This window comes from Bradysia coprophila, assembly GCF_014529535.1.
Source record: "Bradysia coprophila strain Holo2 chromosome X unlocalized genomic scaffold, BU_Bcop_v1 contig_220, whole genome shotgun sequence".
NCBI lineage: Eukaryota > Metazoa > Arthropoda > Insecta > Diptera > Sciaridae > Bradysia > Bradysia coprophila.
The window spans coordinates 1-17,724 of record NW_023503311.1 but is presented as its reverse complement, the minus strand read 5'-3'; positions in this window follow the sequence as shown (position 1 = coordinate 17,724).

Genomic DNA, 17,724 nt, shown 5'->3' with positions numbered 1-17,724 from the left:
TCCTGAGGTTGATTCGAACGTCCTGGATTTGTCACTGCCAACTTGAACGTAATTTGTCCTTCCAACTAAGAATTGCCACAACCACTTCGCCGTTTTCCTTCCAATTCCAAATCTTGCGAATTTGACAACCATTGATCGAATCACTACTTTGTCGAATGCTGTCTTATAGTCGCCATAAAAAGAATCGAGCTGACACGATCGTTCAAAAGCAGCGTGAGCCAAAGTTGACAAGCAGAGCAGATTGGTTACGACTGATCTTTTATCTCTGAACCCATGTTGAGCATTGGTCAGTTGAGGCTGGATTCTTTCACTGATCTTTCGTTTAACTGCGATGTCGTGTATTTTCAATAAAATCGTTTGAATGGCTACGACCCTGTAATTTTTCACATCTGATCTGTCTCCTTTCCGTTTGTAAATTGCAGCAATACGTGAAGCCTTCGATGCAGCCGGTATTTTACCATCGTCGAATGTCTTTTGGTATAGCAACCAAATGGGCCAAGCCATTGCTGTCGCACATGATTTGACTACACTCGGTTTAATGTCATCTGGTCCAGATCCACTTTTCCAATCAATCGTATGAATAGCCGCTTCGATGTCAAACAATGTCAGGCTGATGTCTGTAGCTCCATTCACCGGAACGTACACGTCATCGAACTCCCAATTCGATTCGTCCGGTACATAAATCGATTCGAAATAATCCGCAAACAGTTCGGCGATTTCTTTCGTTGTTTTACCACTTATGTTGTCAAGATACATTATGTCAGGATACGTATGGTCGTTGTCTCCCTTCAGTTTAGCGAATTTCCAAAATTCCGCTGGATTTGAATTGACTCCGCCTTGTGGACAGCCTTTGGTGACTGTGATGGCTATGGTTACACCATTGAGACTTGCTGATACGATTCTACTGCTAAGCATGGCGTAAATCCAGCAGTAATTGTTTGATCGAAATTGTGATCCACACACGCGTTGGTAATTCCGAGGAATGTCATGTTACCGAAAGCGTTAGACAGGTCGATGAGTCCACCGAGTGCCAATTGGCTGTGTTCGAATGCCTTTTCTATTCTGTGTGTTAATTGGTGCAGTGCTGTTTCTGCAGACTTTTTAGATTGGTAGGCGTGTTGGTTCGGGTGTATAGGGAATTGTCTCAGGATTCCGTCCCTAAGGTATCTGTCGATAAGTCTTTCCAGTGTTTTTAACACGAACGATGTGAGGCTGATGGGTCGAAAAGCTTTGGCTAGTGTGTAATCTAACTGCCCTAGTTTAGGGATGAATACTACTTTTGCTCCTCTCCAAGCTTGTGGAATGTGAATGTATTGAATACTAGCGATAAATATTTTTTGCAGGGAGTTTGCGATGAGCTCACAACCTTTTTGTAACATTATGGGAATGAGGTCATCTGCACCGGGGGATTTGATCGCAGTAAATGAGTGTATAGCCCATTTGATTTTGTCTTCTGTTATGATTTCTTCGGCAACTTTAATGTCACCCGTTCTTAACAAGTTGGTTGGAATTGTTGGGCTGTTTCCCGCTGGTAGTGTAGAGCCTGGGAAATGGAAATCCAACAAGTGATTTAGGGTGGAGGCTGCGTCATCAGTGAATTCTCCGGATGGTAATTTAAGGGTTCCGATAGCGCAAAGAGGGTCTTTAGCTAGTGATTTGACTAGCTGGGAAGTGGCAGAAGAGGATGTTACAGAGGCGCACATTTGTCTCCATAGGAGTCTCTGGCAGTTCCTGATGGCTCTATTATATTTCTTTTGTGCTAGTCGTCTGCTTGCTAAATTCTCTGGTCTACCGTCCTTTGCTCGATTGAAGGCGGTTCTTAGTTCCTTTCTTAATTTTTTGATATCTGGTGTAAAGAATTCTGCTGCTCTACCTGAATGTATGGTTTTTTCAGGGCAGGCTACTTTGAAGCTATGAGTCAGAGCGTTGTTTAAGGCGCTGGCTGCTAGGTCTAGCTCTGCTGCTGAATTGATTGATGAGACTTTTGGGGTTATTTGTTCTAGTTCTTTGTTGAACTTTTCCCAGTCTGTTGCCTTAGGGTTTCTAATTTTGGACTTTTCAATGAAGTGATACATCAAATGAAAGGTATTTACAATATCTATCGACAAAAAAAAACAGTTTATGGAAATTGGATAACCGACTCGTGAGTTAGACCCCTTTTGTGAACTAGGTACAGGGCGGCAAGCCGTTTTTGATTGTAGGTTGGCCAAATTTGAACGGATTATGATGGATTTTGCTTTATTAGATAGGCATTGACCGTACCAATCAGGGAAAAAAACAGTTTATGAAATTAGGTTGACCGGAGCGTGAGCTAGGTCCCCTGGAGTTTATTAATATCTCGAGTAAACTTTGACCGAATTTCATAAATTTTTTTTGTTTGAAAGGTACTAACGAATGTAAAGCAGCCGTACTACTTTCCACCTCCTAACAAAATGGCCGTCGGCCGCCATTTTGGATATTTGTAAAATCTATATTAAAGGGGTGAAAATGATACTTACAAAGTCACTGATCAGTGCGAAGTGAGTAGTTACGTGTGTTGGGTGTTTCAAGGATCCCAAATATGGATATCTATATATAAATATATAGAAGAAAGGCGCTCTCAAGGTTCATCTTCTTCTTCTTCTTCTTTTTCAGCCTGTTTCTATCCACTGCTGGATGTAGGCCTCTCCAACTTCTTTCCATTTCGTACGATCTGTAGTATCGAGTAATATTGTATTATAAACGTCATGTTGATATGATCAGTTGTAATGATGTCGTAGTAGTAAACAGACACGATTCTACATTGGCGACGAGAATAATCGAATTCATGTGGGCAAAGATTAAAGAATTTGGGATTATTGATACGATTAGTAATTAGTAACATAATACATTGTGAAAAGGACAATTTCTTGTGTGTGTGTGTTGAGCTGTTATGTAATCACAAAAGTGATCAATTTTCGTTTCGAAAGGTGATAATTCAATTTCGTAAGCCAGGCAGAATTAAATTTCGGATGCCACGGAATAAGTTTTCAGGCTAGAATTCAATTTCGTAAGCCAGGCAGAATTAAATTTCGGATGCCACGGAAACAAAAGATTTGAGGCTAGAATTCAATTTCGCAAGCCAGGCAGAATTAAATTTCGGATGCCACGGAAACAAAAGATTTGAGGCTAGAATTCAATTTCGCAAGCCAGGCAGAATTAAATTTCGGATGCCACCGAAACAAAAGATTTGAGGCTAGAATTCAATTTCGCAAGCCAGGCAGAATTAAATTTCGGATGCCACGGAAACAAAAGATTTGAGGCTAGAATTCAATTTCGCAAGCCAGGCAGAATTAAATTTCGGATGTCACGGAAACAAAAGATTTGAGGCTAGAATTCAATTTCGCAAGCCAGGCAGAATTAAATTTCGGATGCCACAGAAACAAAAGATTTGAGGCTAGAATTCAATTTCGCAAGCCAGGCAGAATTAAATTTCGGATGCCACGGAAACAAAAGATTTGAGGTTAAAATTCAATTTCGTAAGCCAGGCAGAATTAAATTTCGGATGCCACAGAAACAAAAGATTTGAGGCTAGAATTCAATTTCGCAAGCCAGGCAGAATTAAATTTCGGATGCCACGGAAACAAAAGATTTGAGGTTAGAATTCAATTTCGTAAGCCAGGCAGAATTAAATTTCGGATGCCACGGAAACAAAAGATTTGAGGCTAGAATTCAATTTCGCAAGCCAGGCAGAATTAAATTTCGGATGCCACGGAAACAAAAGATTTGAGGCTAGAATTCAATTTCGTAAGCCAGGCAGAATTAAATTTCGGATGCCACGGAAACAAAAGATTTGAGGCTAGAATTCAATTTCGCAAGCCAGGCAGAATTAAATTTCGGATGCCACGGAATAAGTTTTGAGGCAAGGAATAAATTTCGGATGCCGAAAAATTTGACTTTGGGACAATAATTTATTTAGGATCGTTAATGATTTGTGGTCTCAAGTGAAAGAGAAAATGAAGGTTGTAAAAGAAGGAGGAGTGGGTAGGATGGAATCCTACGAAGAAAAAAGGGGAGTAGATGTAGTATCGAGTAATATTGTATTATAAACGTCATGTTGATATGATCAGTTGTAATGATGTCGTAGTAGTAAACAGACACGATTCTACACGATCCATTGCCATTTGCTGCCAGTTTGTACCTGCAATATTCTTAATTCCGTTTGTCCATCTCTCTGGTGGTCTACCTATAGCTCGTCTTTTATATGGTCGCCAGTTCATGATCTTTTTGGTCCAACGTTCGTCTGTCCTTCTTGCAATATGTCCCGCCCAGCTCCATTTCAGAGATGCTATTCTTTCCATGACATCAACGACCCTGGTTTGTTGTCGAATCCATTGATTCGTCATTCTGTCTCTGAGTGTTATTCCAAGCATACTCCGTTCCATGGCTCTTTGTGTCACTCTCAATTTATCTTCGGATGCTTTTGTTAAAGTTAACGTTTCCGCTCCATAAGTGAGCACTGGAAGGACACAAGTGTCGAAAACTTTGCGTTTCAGACTATTATTCATTTTGCTTTTGAAAATTAGTCTGAGTTTTCCGAACGCTGCCCATGCAAGACCAATCCTACGTCTTATTTCTGCAGTTTGGTTGTCCAGACCTAACTTCAGTTTATGTCCTAGATATACATAGCTGTCGACTCGTTCAATGACAGTGTCACCAATTTTGATTTCTCTATCGTCCCCGATGTTGGTCATGACTTTTGTTTTCGATAAGTTCATCTTGAGGCCAACTTTGCTTGCCTCTTCACTTAACTGTTGTAGCATAAGCTGAGCCTGACCTAGATTCGCTGCTATCGGTACAATGTCATCAGCGAAGCGGAGATTGCTCAGGTACTCTCCATTTATCTTTAATCCCATTTTACTCCAGTTTAACTTCCTAAAAATACTCTGCAGAATCGCCGTGAATAATTTCGGTGAAATGGTGTCACCCTGCCTTACACCTCGGCCAATTCTGAATTTCTCCGTGCTCTTATGAAGTTTTATACATGAAGTAGCATTTTTGTACACATATCGAATTGTGTTGGAGTACCTTGAGTCTACTCTACATTCGTCTAATGCGTCCAATATCGACCATGTTTCCACTGAATCGAAAGCTTTTTCGAAGTCTATGAATAGCAAGACTATGTCGATGTTGTATTCACGACACTTCTCAATAAGCGTTCTCATCACCTGCAAATGGTCGTTTGTGCTGAAACCAGATCTGAAAGCAGCTTGTTCAACAGGTTGGTAGAAGTCGAACTTGTTAGTGTTCCTCTTCGTAATGATTTTCATAAACAACTTGTAGAGTGTTGACAATAAGCTTATGGGTCGGTAATTTTCCAGCTTTGTTGTGTCTCCTTTTTTATGCAGCAATGTAATTACCGCATTTTCCCAGGCTTCTGGTACTTCTTCCCATTGGAGACATTGATTAAACAAAGCCCGTGATTGCCTTTAATAATGAGTCTCCACCTAGTTTAATGGCTTCCACTGGAACACCATCTTCTCCGGGAGACTTTTTGTTTTTCATCTCGGCTACTGCAGCTTTGACTTCATCAACAGTTATGTCGGGCATATCCTCCGATCCCACGTTTCTTATTATTGGTCTATCTTCGGTTTCTTCCGTTGGGCTCTGTCTTGCTGAAGAAAACAAATTCTCATAAAATTCTGTTGCAATGTTTAATATCGCATTTCGATCCGTTTGGATCGTTCCTGTTTTGTCTCGTAATTTGAAGATTTCTTTTTTGGCGTTTGTCATTTTTCTTCGTAGGACTTTCATATTGCAGTTAGCTTCAATTATGTTTTGAGCCAATTGGACATTATATTTTCTTTCATCTGATCTCCTTGCTTTGTTGATACTTTTAGACAGGTTCCGGTATTCCACCGAATCTCGTCCTCAAGGTTCATGAAGCTAATCAAATCATTTTACACGGCAATCAAACGGTCAATTTCAAATCCGATGCAGCACACATCAGCCCGGTTTTCTACAACATCATTAAATCGAATTCAAAACCTGCCACGATAAACCCTCCGTTACAACCTTCGTATGGAACAAGTGGAATGGCAAATGCAACAGATGTTTTGGCGATTGACACTGGTGGTGTCAACAATAACAATCGAAATCGCAACACAAAAACAAGATACAATTTAAGGAACAGAAATTAAGTTTAAACGATTTACTGCTGTGATATTCGATACGTAATTAATTGTAAGTTTCAGAAGAGCTTTCTTCTAATGTTAAAGTGGAACACTCGGTTCATAATTTTATTGTTTTAGCCTTGAAAATGGTCTTGAAAGAGACCGAATGCATGGAACAACAATAAAACCAAGTCAGTGAACTCTGTGTTTTCATTTGGCTAGATGCAAGCAAAACAAAATTGAGACAATTATTGCTTCAAAAGCCAGCGATACAACTATCCAGATAATAAATATATATAATATATAAATATATATAGCTATATAACGGTATAGATAGTTGTTTTGAGCTATATACTAGCATATTTATCAGTAAATTGTTTATTTATAGGCAAATATAGGTTAATATAGGACTGAGGAAATTTTAGGTCAATTTTAAATTTGTGTTACGTTTGGAAGGAACATCGTACGGGGCTTCGTAAATGCGCTATGCGCAATTTTTAAGACGTACAAATTTTACTTTACCGACGTTTACGGGCGCAGTAGACTTACGGTAAGAGTAGGGCGATGGACGAACTCGGGTCACGTTCGCAATAGATGTACGGGTTCGTACGGGGCTCAGTCGCAGCAAACGCTCCGACTGTTCTGGTGGATCGTTTTTCTCATCTGTTGTGTGCAAGCAGGCATCAATAACGTTATAACCGAAATGATTTCTGTTACTCGAATAACGGTATTCGGAAAACGAAATCAATTCGGTTAATCGAATAACGTTATTCAGGAACCGAAATGAATTCGGTTACTCGAATAACGTTATTCAAAAACCGAAATGAGTTCGGTTACTCGAATAACGTTATTCAAAAACCGAAATGAATTCGGTTACTCGAATAACGTTATTCAAAAACCGAAATGAATTCGGTTACTCAAATAACGTTATTCAAAATCACGAACTAATTTCGGTTAATTTATCACAAATGCATGCAGATTAAACTAAAGATCACTTCCAAGGGCTGAAAAAATACAAACTCAAACTCACACAGACACAATTAATCGATCTCTGTGGGTCGGGGTCCATTTTTGTATGGAAACGTTTGGGGCACTCTCCGGTACATTGTTCGTTTTTAATCTCTGATCGATAGTGTACAAGGGTGCCACTCCATCCTCGTCCTAAACGATTAAGGTCGCTCAATGGCGAAATGTGTATCAAATGACAAATTGACGAATGTGGAAATCGACATTTATCCAAAATTACACATTACTCGCGTAAGGATAAGTTCGGTTTTTTCTCATCAGGATGTTCTCAAAAGAAGGATTTTTGGGTCTATATGTGTATCTAGGCGATTTACTTGCTGCAATTATTATATAGTAATTCACAAAAGCATACATATCAAACAATGGGTAATACTTGAGTATTAAACGAAAATCATGTCTAGTGCTTGGTCGTAGACCGGTGAAATCCTCTGAGTCGACTTCTTTTGGGATGCTTTTCAGACCACCTCAGACCACCTGTCACAGCGGCTATTTAATGAATATAGTAGTCATAAAACTAGAATTCAAGCCATTTCAGGTACCCTCGTCCAACTTTAGGAAACTGTGGAAAGCTATTGGGAAGGTGTATTGACATTTTTCCGTTATTGTAGAAAAGTCTAGACCCTTCTTCTTCTTCTTTTTCAGCCTGTTTCTATCCACTGCTGGATGTAGGCCTCTCCAACTTCTTTCCATTTCGTACGATCCATTGCCATTTGCTGCCAGTTTGTACCTGCAATATTCTTAATTCCGTTTGTCCATCTCTCTGGTGGTCTACCTATAGCTCGTCTTTTATATGGTCGCCAGTTCATGATCTTTTTGGTCCAACGTTCGTCTGTCCTTCTTGCAATATGTCCCGCCCAGCTCCATTTCAGAGATGCTATTCTTTCCATGACATCAACGACCCTGGTTTGTTGTCGAATCCAGTGATTCGTCATTCTGTCTCTGAGTGTTATTCCAAGCATACTCCGTTCCATGGCTCTTTGTGTCACTCTCAATTTATCTTCGGATGCTTTCGTTAAAGTTAACGTTTCCGCTCCATAAGTGAGCACTGGAAGGACACAAGTGTCGAAAACTTTGCGTTTCAGACTATTATTCATTTTGCTTTTGAAAATTAGTCTGAGTTTTCCGAACGCTGCCCATGCAAGACCAATCCTACGTCTTATTTCTGCAGTTTGGTTGTCCAGACCTAACTTCAGTTTATGTCCTAGATATACATAGCTGTCGACTCGTTCAATGACAGTGTCACCAATTTTGATTTCTCTATCGTCCCCGATGTTGGTCATGACTTTTGTTTTCGATAAGTTCATCTTGAGGCCAACTTTGCTCGCCTCTTCACTTAACTGTTGTAGCATAAGCTGAGCCTGACCTAGATTCGCTGCTATCGGTACAATGTCATCAGCGAAGCGGAGATTGCTCAGGTACTCTCCATTTATCTTTATTCCCATTTTACTCCAGTTTAACTTCCTAAAAATACTCTGCAGAATCGCCGTGAATAATTTAGGTGAAATGGTGTCACCCTGCCGTACACCTCGGCCAATTCTGAATTTCTCCGTGCTCTTATGAAGTTTTATACATGAAGTAGCATTTTTGTACACATATCGAATTGTGTTGGAGTACCTTGAGTCTACTCTACATTCGTCTAATGCGTCCAATATCGACCATGTTTCCACTGAATCGAAAGCTTTTTCGAAGTCTATGAATAGCAAGACTATGTCGATGTTGTATTCACGACACTTCTCAATAAGCGTTCTCATCACCTGCAAATGGTCGTTTGTGCTGAAACCAGATCTGAAAGCAGCTTGTTCAACGGGTTGGTAGAAGTCGAACTTGTTAGTGTTCCTCTTCGTAATGATTTTCATAAACAACTTGTAGAGTGTTGACAATAGGCTTATGGGTCGGTAATTTTCCAGCTTTGTTATGTCTCCTTTTTTATGCAGCAATGTAATTACCGCATTTTCCCAGGCTTCTGGTACTTCTTCCCATTGGAGACATTGATTAAACAAAGCCGTGATTGCCTTTAATAATGAGTCTCCACCTAGTTTAATGGCTTCCACTGGAACACCATCTTCTCCGGGAGATTTTTTGTTTTTCATCTCGGCTACTGCGGCCTTGACTTCATCAACAGTTATGTCGGGCATATCCTCCGATCCCACGTTTCTTATTATTGGTCTATCTTCGGTTTCTTCCGTTGGGCTCTGTCTTGCTGAAGAAAACAAATTCTCATAAAATTCTGTTGCAATGTTTAATATCGCATTTCGATCCGTTTGGATCGTTCCTGTTTTGTCTCGTAATTTGAAGATTTCTTTTTTGGCGTTTGTCATTTTTCTCCGTAGGACTTTCATATTGCAGTTAGCTTCAATTATGTTTTGAGCCAATTGGACATTATATTTTCTTTCATCTGATCTCCTTGCTTTGTTGATACTTTTAGACAGGTTCCGGTATTCCACCGAATCTCGTCCTCCGTTTTTTACCAACTCTGCTCTGCTTGCGATCAGGTCTAATGTTTCTCTGCTGAGTTTTGATTCTTTCCCTTGGACGGATTTGCATTTGGATTTCATGAAACCCATTATTGTATCGACGATTTTGGTATTCAATTCGTCCAATGTTTCACATTGATTGTTGACGTTATCTAATTCGGCAGTCATTTTCGTAGCAAATTCTTCATTTTGTGTGTAAAGCCGTTGTACGTCAATCCTTTCACTTTTCTGAACTAGTTGTGATCTTTGAAATCTGGTATTTAACGTGACTCTTGCACGAACCATTCGGTGATCACTACCGGTTGAAAAATTGTTTAGGACCGTAACGTTCTTAACGGTTGACTTACAGCCAGTTATGATGTAATCGATCTCATTTTTCGTTACACCATCTGCACTAGCCCAAGTCCATTTCCGTTGAGGCTTTCCGGCAAAAAATGAATTCATTGCGTACAAATTGTGTTGCTGTAGGAAGTTGAGTAGAGTATTTCCACGCTCATTTCTTTGGTCGTTGCTAAAACTACCAATAGAAACTTCGGAGTCTTCTTCTCGTTTTCCCAGCTTCGCATTGAAATCACCGATTAGATATTGGTAATGTGAAGGGTTTTCGTCCAGAGCTTTCTCGACATCTTCATAGAATCTTTCTACTTCTTCGTCATCATGGGTGGACGTGGGTGCGTAAACCTGAATTAATTTGACACTGTATCTGTTATTTATCTTCAGGCTTATGTATATCACTCGATCGGATATGCTTTTCGTGTGAATTATGCGATCCGACCACCGCTTGTTTATGAACAATCCGACACCGTGCATCAGCATCTGACTGTCACTTCCTCGGTAGAAGAATGTATGCCCTGATTGTAATTTGAGGCATTCCTCTCCAGGTTTTCTCACTTCGCTCACTCCCACCACATCCCATTTTATCTTTTCTAGCTCTTCTTCCATTTCTTGCATTTTTTGTCTTGACGACAATGTTCTGGCATTATATGTGGCAATGTATAATTCGTTATGGCTTCGTTTGAAGGTTTTTAGCATTAAAACACCACGCTTGCTACTGCGGGTTGGTGAGTATGAAAGCTTTACTTTGCTCGCCCCCGGTAATCCTCGAGCTCTGACCCGCACATTTCTGCACGTTCCGGGACCACCGTGCCTATCAAAGTGCACAGTGCCCGACGGGGTAGTGTTACTCTTTTTGAACATTCTTTTCCATAAAGCTTTGCCCATTCTTTTGAACCTATCTGAGCAAAAGGTTATTCGTCCTTTAAAAGCTTAACCTAGTAGCTAATAAGAATTCTGGGATCGTTCTATCCTTTGGCTTCCTGATCGTGTTGTTTCACCTCAACGTTGGTCCCTTAACCCCAATTCTTTCGGCTTCCAGCTCACGTCTAGACCCTAACCTTCAAAAACTAGTATTTTTATGGGTCTATTAAAAATAAAAGTTTTGTAGAGAAATAGTTATTTTCATCATAAGGAAAGAAATCACGAAATTACAGTATACATACGTTACGTATGCAAAAATAATTCTCGTTGGATACGAGTTCACATACATAATGTGATTGAGTGCGTTCTCTCCATAATGAACAAAAGTTTACACGCTTTATGATACGAAAAACAGAAAAAACAAAAAGAGCAAAAGAGAGTGAGAGAGTTAGCTCCGCCTTCGTATATATCAATTCAAAACAGGTACCATGCGAGTAAAACATCATTTCTATCCCTAGACCTGTTTACAAGGTCTGCTCAGAGAGAACCCAAAAAACTATGGTTTCCGATAACTTTCAGCGCGTGATTTCGTCTGTTTTCGTATCATGAAGCGTGTAAAATATATGGCAAGTTTGTTTTACTCGAAAACTTAGCGACGTATAAATAATTTACGCTGTCACGAAACTTTAATAAATCATGAACAAGATGAAGCAGTGCTCAGAGAATTTTAACGAGTAATAACTAGTAATAACAGCAGGTAAATCGCCTAGAAATATATTCACAAAAAACCTTCTTGTAGAATTTCCACCGATTTTCGTCATTTGTTACACATTTCGCCATAGAGCGACCTAAATCGTCTAGGATGGAGTGGCACCCTTGTACGTACACTATCGATTAGAGACTAAAAAGGAACAACGTACCGGAGATTGCCCCAAACTTGAATTTTTTCATACAAAAACTGACCCCGACCCACAGAGATCGATTAATTGTGGCTGTGAGTTTGAGTTTGCATTTTTTCAGCCCTTGGAAGTGATCTTTAGTGTAATCTGCAATAATTTATAATTTATCATAACCGACATTAGTTGGTGATTTTGAATAACGTTATTCGAATAACCGAATTCATTTCGTTTTCCGAATAACGTTATTCGAGTAACCGAGTTCATTTCGTTTTCCGAATAACGTTATTCGAGTAACAGAAATCATTTCGGGTAATACTAACGTTATTGGGGATGTCTGAGTGCAAGTACATAGTGGCACTACAATTCATTCTCAATAAACAGTGATGACCAAGAACGATCAGTTCAATCTACTATTTTGCCGTGTATGCCGTGGCAAATCAATTTATAATTCCTTTCAATTCCGTTTAATTACCTCAATTACCGGACCAACTCGTCTAATTGCCGGATTCGCTCTATTTTCTTTCAATTCCGTTCAATTCCTTTCAATTTCTTTCAATTTCCTTTCAATACCCTTTCAATTTCTAAAGGTCTTCTTCTTCTTCTTCTTCTTCAGCCTGTTTCTATCCACTGCTGGATGTAGGCCTCTCCAACTTCTTTCCATTTCGTACGATCCATTGCCATTTGCTGCCAGTTTGTACCTGCAATATTCTTAATTCCGTTTGTCCATCTCTCTGGTGGTACCTTATAGTAGGGTTGCCATTCGTCCTCTTTTTAGAGGACATGTCCTCTTTTTTCGTCTAATTCTTCTTTTTTGTAAAAATTCTAAGAACATCACTTTTTTCACACAACGTCCTCTTTTGTCCTCTTTTTTATAAAATATTGTTAAATTTTAGCGAAAATCTGTTAAGTTTGGTGGTCAAATTTTACGGAAAAAATTTCGCTGCGCAGCTATTTCTAAAACTACATAGTTTCTACAGCATTCGAATGATATAGTTGACTAGTCCTCGCAGTCAAAAATTCGACTCCATATTTAGGAATTAAGGAAGCTTTAGCATTATGATTGGGAATTTTAATGTTTTTATATGCATAAAATAAGGAGTAAACCAGGAGTATTAAAAAACGAAATTAAGTTGAAATCGAATCATATTCTAGCAGCAATTTAAAAATGCAACTAAATTGGTGTGAAATAGGCAGAATATAGGAAATTCGTGAGAAACGGAAAGGTTTTAGAAAATTTTCCTACATTGGTCAGAAACAGTCAGATTTCAGAAAATGTGCCTAGAACAGGCCTAGATTTGTAAATTATTAAGAAACACGTTTCTTATTTTTTAGATTTTTACTTCTAAACAAAAATGGAGTATCGAAAAAAAAACTTATGAATTTCTTCTGAGATAAGTGCATGTTTGTAGCTTACAGTTCAAGAACTCCAAGTAAAGTTAGCAAAAAAAGTAAAAGAATCACTTTTCTGGAAAATAAGGAAGAATATGAAGGTTTTTATAAAAAAAGAAAAAAAGGTCATGTTTACAAATGGTACTGAAACCTCGGATTCGCCTCAAACCAAATGAAATTTTAATTTTAACTTTTCTCACTAATTATTTGAATATCTATTGGTCCACATAGAATAATAAAAGAGCTAAGACTCTTTATTTGTCCTCTTTTCGTCCTCTTTTTCGAATTAAAAGGCGTCCTCTTTTTGTCCTCTTTTTTCGTACAAAATGTCCTCTTTTCGAATTTTCAAAAATGGCAACCCTACTTATAGCTCGTCTTTTATATGGTCGCCAGTTCATGATCTTTTTGGTCCAACGTTCGTCTGTCCTTCTTGCAATATGTCCCGCCCAGCTCCATTTCAGAGATGCTATTCTTTCCATGACATCAACGACCCTGGTTTGTTGTCGAATCCATTGATTCGTCATTCTGTCTCTGAGTGTTATTCCAAGCATACTCCGTTCCATGGATCTTTGTGTCACTCTCAATTTATCTTCGGATGGTTTCGTTAAAGTTAACGTTTCCGCTCCATAAGTGAGCACTGGAAGGACACAAGTGTCGAAAACTTTGCGTTTCAGACTATTATTCATTTTGCTTTTGAAAATTAGTCTGAGTTTTCCGAACGCTGCCCATGCAAGACCAATCCTACGTCTTATTTCTGCAGTTTGGTATTTCTAAAGGTACTTCCTGTCAATTCCTTTTAATTGCTCTTAATTCCTTTTATTTCTTTAATTAACGGATTAACACCACTACTTGCCGGATTCGCCCTTCAATTCCTATAATTCCAATCAATTCCTTCAATTCCACGAATTTTCGAAATAATTGCTCGATATTTTCAAATAGATATACATTTAAAGTCAAAGTTAAACCCTTAAGCATTTTGGAAAAAGAATCGTCAGATTATATCAAGATAAAATTTGGAACAACTATGTTGTCCTACATTTGTGACTCATTTTGTTAGAATCTTTTGTTTTGTTTAAAATGATTTCACATCGCACATCATTGTTTATTTTAGATAAATAGTATTTTTCGTACCAAGCAAGGAAATGACGAAAAACCTTTGTGCATCCGACAACTGAAATACGACATATTTTGCCATGATTTTTCATTAAGAAATGTCAGTTTCTCTCGAACTATATATCGTGCAGGAATAGTTATTTACGTATATGTTGTGGACGGTATATTTTAGGCAATTTCGCGCGAACGAAGTGAGGGCGACAAGCGAAAGTGCCTAAAATAAACCGTCCACAACAGATGAGTATACAATTTTTCATGCTGAGGGCCTAAGTTACGAAAAAAATTCCGTAATTTATGCCCAAGGCATGAAAAAAACTTCATTTCTTTACGATTTATGGTGCGGGAAAGAAATTACATGAATTTTTCCATGACTATACGATTGATTAATATGGTGAATGTGAAGTGTGTATGTTTTCAAGTAAACTGCTGTGTTTTGTCTATTTCAGTTGTCCGATGCACAAAACGTTGTTCGTACCTTGACAGGAAATGGATTTGTTCAGCACACGTCAGCAAAAGCTAAAACACTCAATTTTTTGTTTCGTTCAAGTGATTGACATCGTAAGATTTTAGGCTTTTGAAAAGTTGATGGAATAGATGATATTGTCGGCGATGCATTTTTTTGTAAATTTGGTTTGAAACTGGAGCATTTCGCATCGGCAATGCCCCAGCCTAACATTCCCCCGACGAATATTAACTTGTTTGTTGCGGCTCAAACTCTTCCGTATCTGACTCACAAGAATCCTCTGAAGAAGAATCCTTCAGTGTGCATATTTTGAACATAAAAGGACGTTGGACCTGTTCTAAAATGGAACTGATCAACACTGTACACTGTTATTTATTGCGCGGGAGCTTTTAAAATTAAAACAAAATGGAAATAATGTAGTTTTGCATTCGCTGGTCCTTCTTTCCGATAATCACACTTATCAACATTTACTCTCATTTACTTTCAATTCCACATATTTCCAGTCAATTCCTATCAATTCCGATCAATTCCTGCCAATTCCGATCAATTCCATCAATTCCAATTATTTACCGGATACTCTGGCAATTCCTTTGAGGGTGTGTAGTCAATTACCCGAGTCGGTTACCACTCGTCTAAATTCGGCATTTTCTGTGAAACTTCTTCAATATTGGGGGAATAAGAGGCGATGATACTTAAATTTTTTACTAGATTCTGTATCAAGAAACTTTCATTGATAGGATTGAATCGATTCAGAAGAAGTTTTTGATGTTTGCACTCAGACGATCAGTGAGACGTGACGAGAACTATAAACTTCCACCTTACATTGAAAGATGTTGCTCCATCGACATTGAACCGCTTGCTAGACGCAGGATAAATGCCTGTGCATTGTTTACTTTTGACCTTTTAAGTGGTGGTCTTGATTCATTTGAAATAACGAGAAGAATTACTCTAAATCCTCGTCCCACTCGAGGTGACGATCTACTCATTGTCGATGAACACAGGACTAAGTATGGTTACCATGAACCAATAAATAACATGTGCTTGGAATTGAACCGTTTCTCACAGCTTTGGTTTCAGGGTATGTCGCGGAACTCATTCAAAACGACTGTTAGAATGTTGAAGATTCCAATCAAATTGAATGGTAAGATCTAAATGTCATGACTAATTTCACTTGCAAATATGCTGGACCTATGGTTCTTTTTCTAATCTGTATCGATTAGGTTATTTAGGTCTCACGACTTTAAAAAGTGGTCTCACGACTTAGCTCCGAGTCTTATCGACTTGTGCTGAATCGAGCCAGTCTAGTCGACTGGCTCCCGCTAACCACTAACCGTTCATTTCCAGGTGGCTCAGAAAACGACCTATTGACGACTTTCTGGTTATTGGTCAAACGAGACGTGACTCACTCCTATGTGACGTTGGTGAATGTTTTTATTTATGTTTTTGTTCTATTTTTTTCATTCAACTTGACATGTATAATCTTTTTCTGTTCTTTTATTGTAAAATTAAAAATGCAGGTAGTCAGGGGGCGGATGCCATTGACGAAATAAATAAATAAATAAAAAAAATAGTAGATCTGTTATTATTTGGAAACAAAAAATAAAATTAATTCATTTTTATGAAAAATCACACCAAAATTGTTGTACTGCTACGTTACAAAATTTATACTTTCATGTGTGAGGTTGACGAAAAACGACAACTCATGACTAACACAAAAACTTTTGAAAAGTACTTTATATGCTCACAAGTAGAAAAACATCACAGGAACACGTTTCTGGAATTATTTTGTTCAAATAAACAATTTTTATTTAATTAATTTCACATTTCGTTTTGCTGCTACGTTACAATAAAAAAATGCTTTCTGATTCGATGGATGCGAGATACAGTTCACTTTATGTCATTTGCATGTAGAGACACTTTTATTAATTGTTCGCTCATAAGATAAACTAAAAATTGAACGCGCTCAAATAAACGCATTGTTCACAAAGAACTGTACATTTTCCCAGATCGAGTATGTGGATCGTTTGTGCAAACGTGTAGGTAATTGCACAATCCAATCATGGCCCTACGTTAGTGAAGGGCCGTGACGCAAGTCCGTTCACACTGAAAAATTTGACAAAAAATTTTTTCCGCAGGACTGAGGAACATATATACACGAACTTTTTGACTTTTCCCCCTTTGCTCCTACTACCCCCAAAGTATTTTATTCGTAATCTGGGCGTCCATACGAGTTCAACGAGCTATCACACGCCTCATAAGGTTAAAATTTGGCCGAGATATTAAATTTCAAAACTTGGAAATTTGCAGAAATTTGTATGAAGAAATTCATTTTCATACATTTTGAAATTGATGAATTTTACCAACCTTTGTCACTTTGTCACTCTGTTAACCGAAACTTTTGAATTTACCGGCGGATTTGGCTGAAATTTTCAGGGTATGTTAAGGACGTAATTCTAAGAAACTAATTTGAAGGAATTTTTATAAAAGCTTATACTTCCGTGTAATTAAACTATTGGGAACGTTTTTTTTGTGCTACGAAATATTGAGGACGGTTCTCAAAAGTCATGTCATAATGGTGGGGAGAATTAAATCGACGGTTACTGGCGGTACTTGCCGATTCGATTTTATTGACAGAAGGTACTTGCCGGTTCGATTTTATTGACTGGCGTTACTTGCCAGTTCGATTTTATTAAGTTACGGTACTTGGAACACCGCCAAAGACTGTCCCAAGCCAGTTTGAAAAAGAGTGGAGGAAATGAAGTTTAACGAGGAAATAGCAGTAGATAAGATAGGATTAGATAGATCAATCTTAAGGTTGAATGAATCGTGAGCTGGAAGCCGAAAGAATTGGGGTTAAGGGACCAACGTTGAGGTGAAACAACACGATCAGGAAGCCAAAGGATAGAACGATCCCAGAATTCTTATTAGCTACTAGGTTAAGCTTTTAAAGGACTAATAACCTTTTGCTCAGATAGGTTCAAAAGAATGGGCAAAGCTTTATGGAAAAGAATGTTCAAAAATCTCCTCTTTGG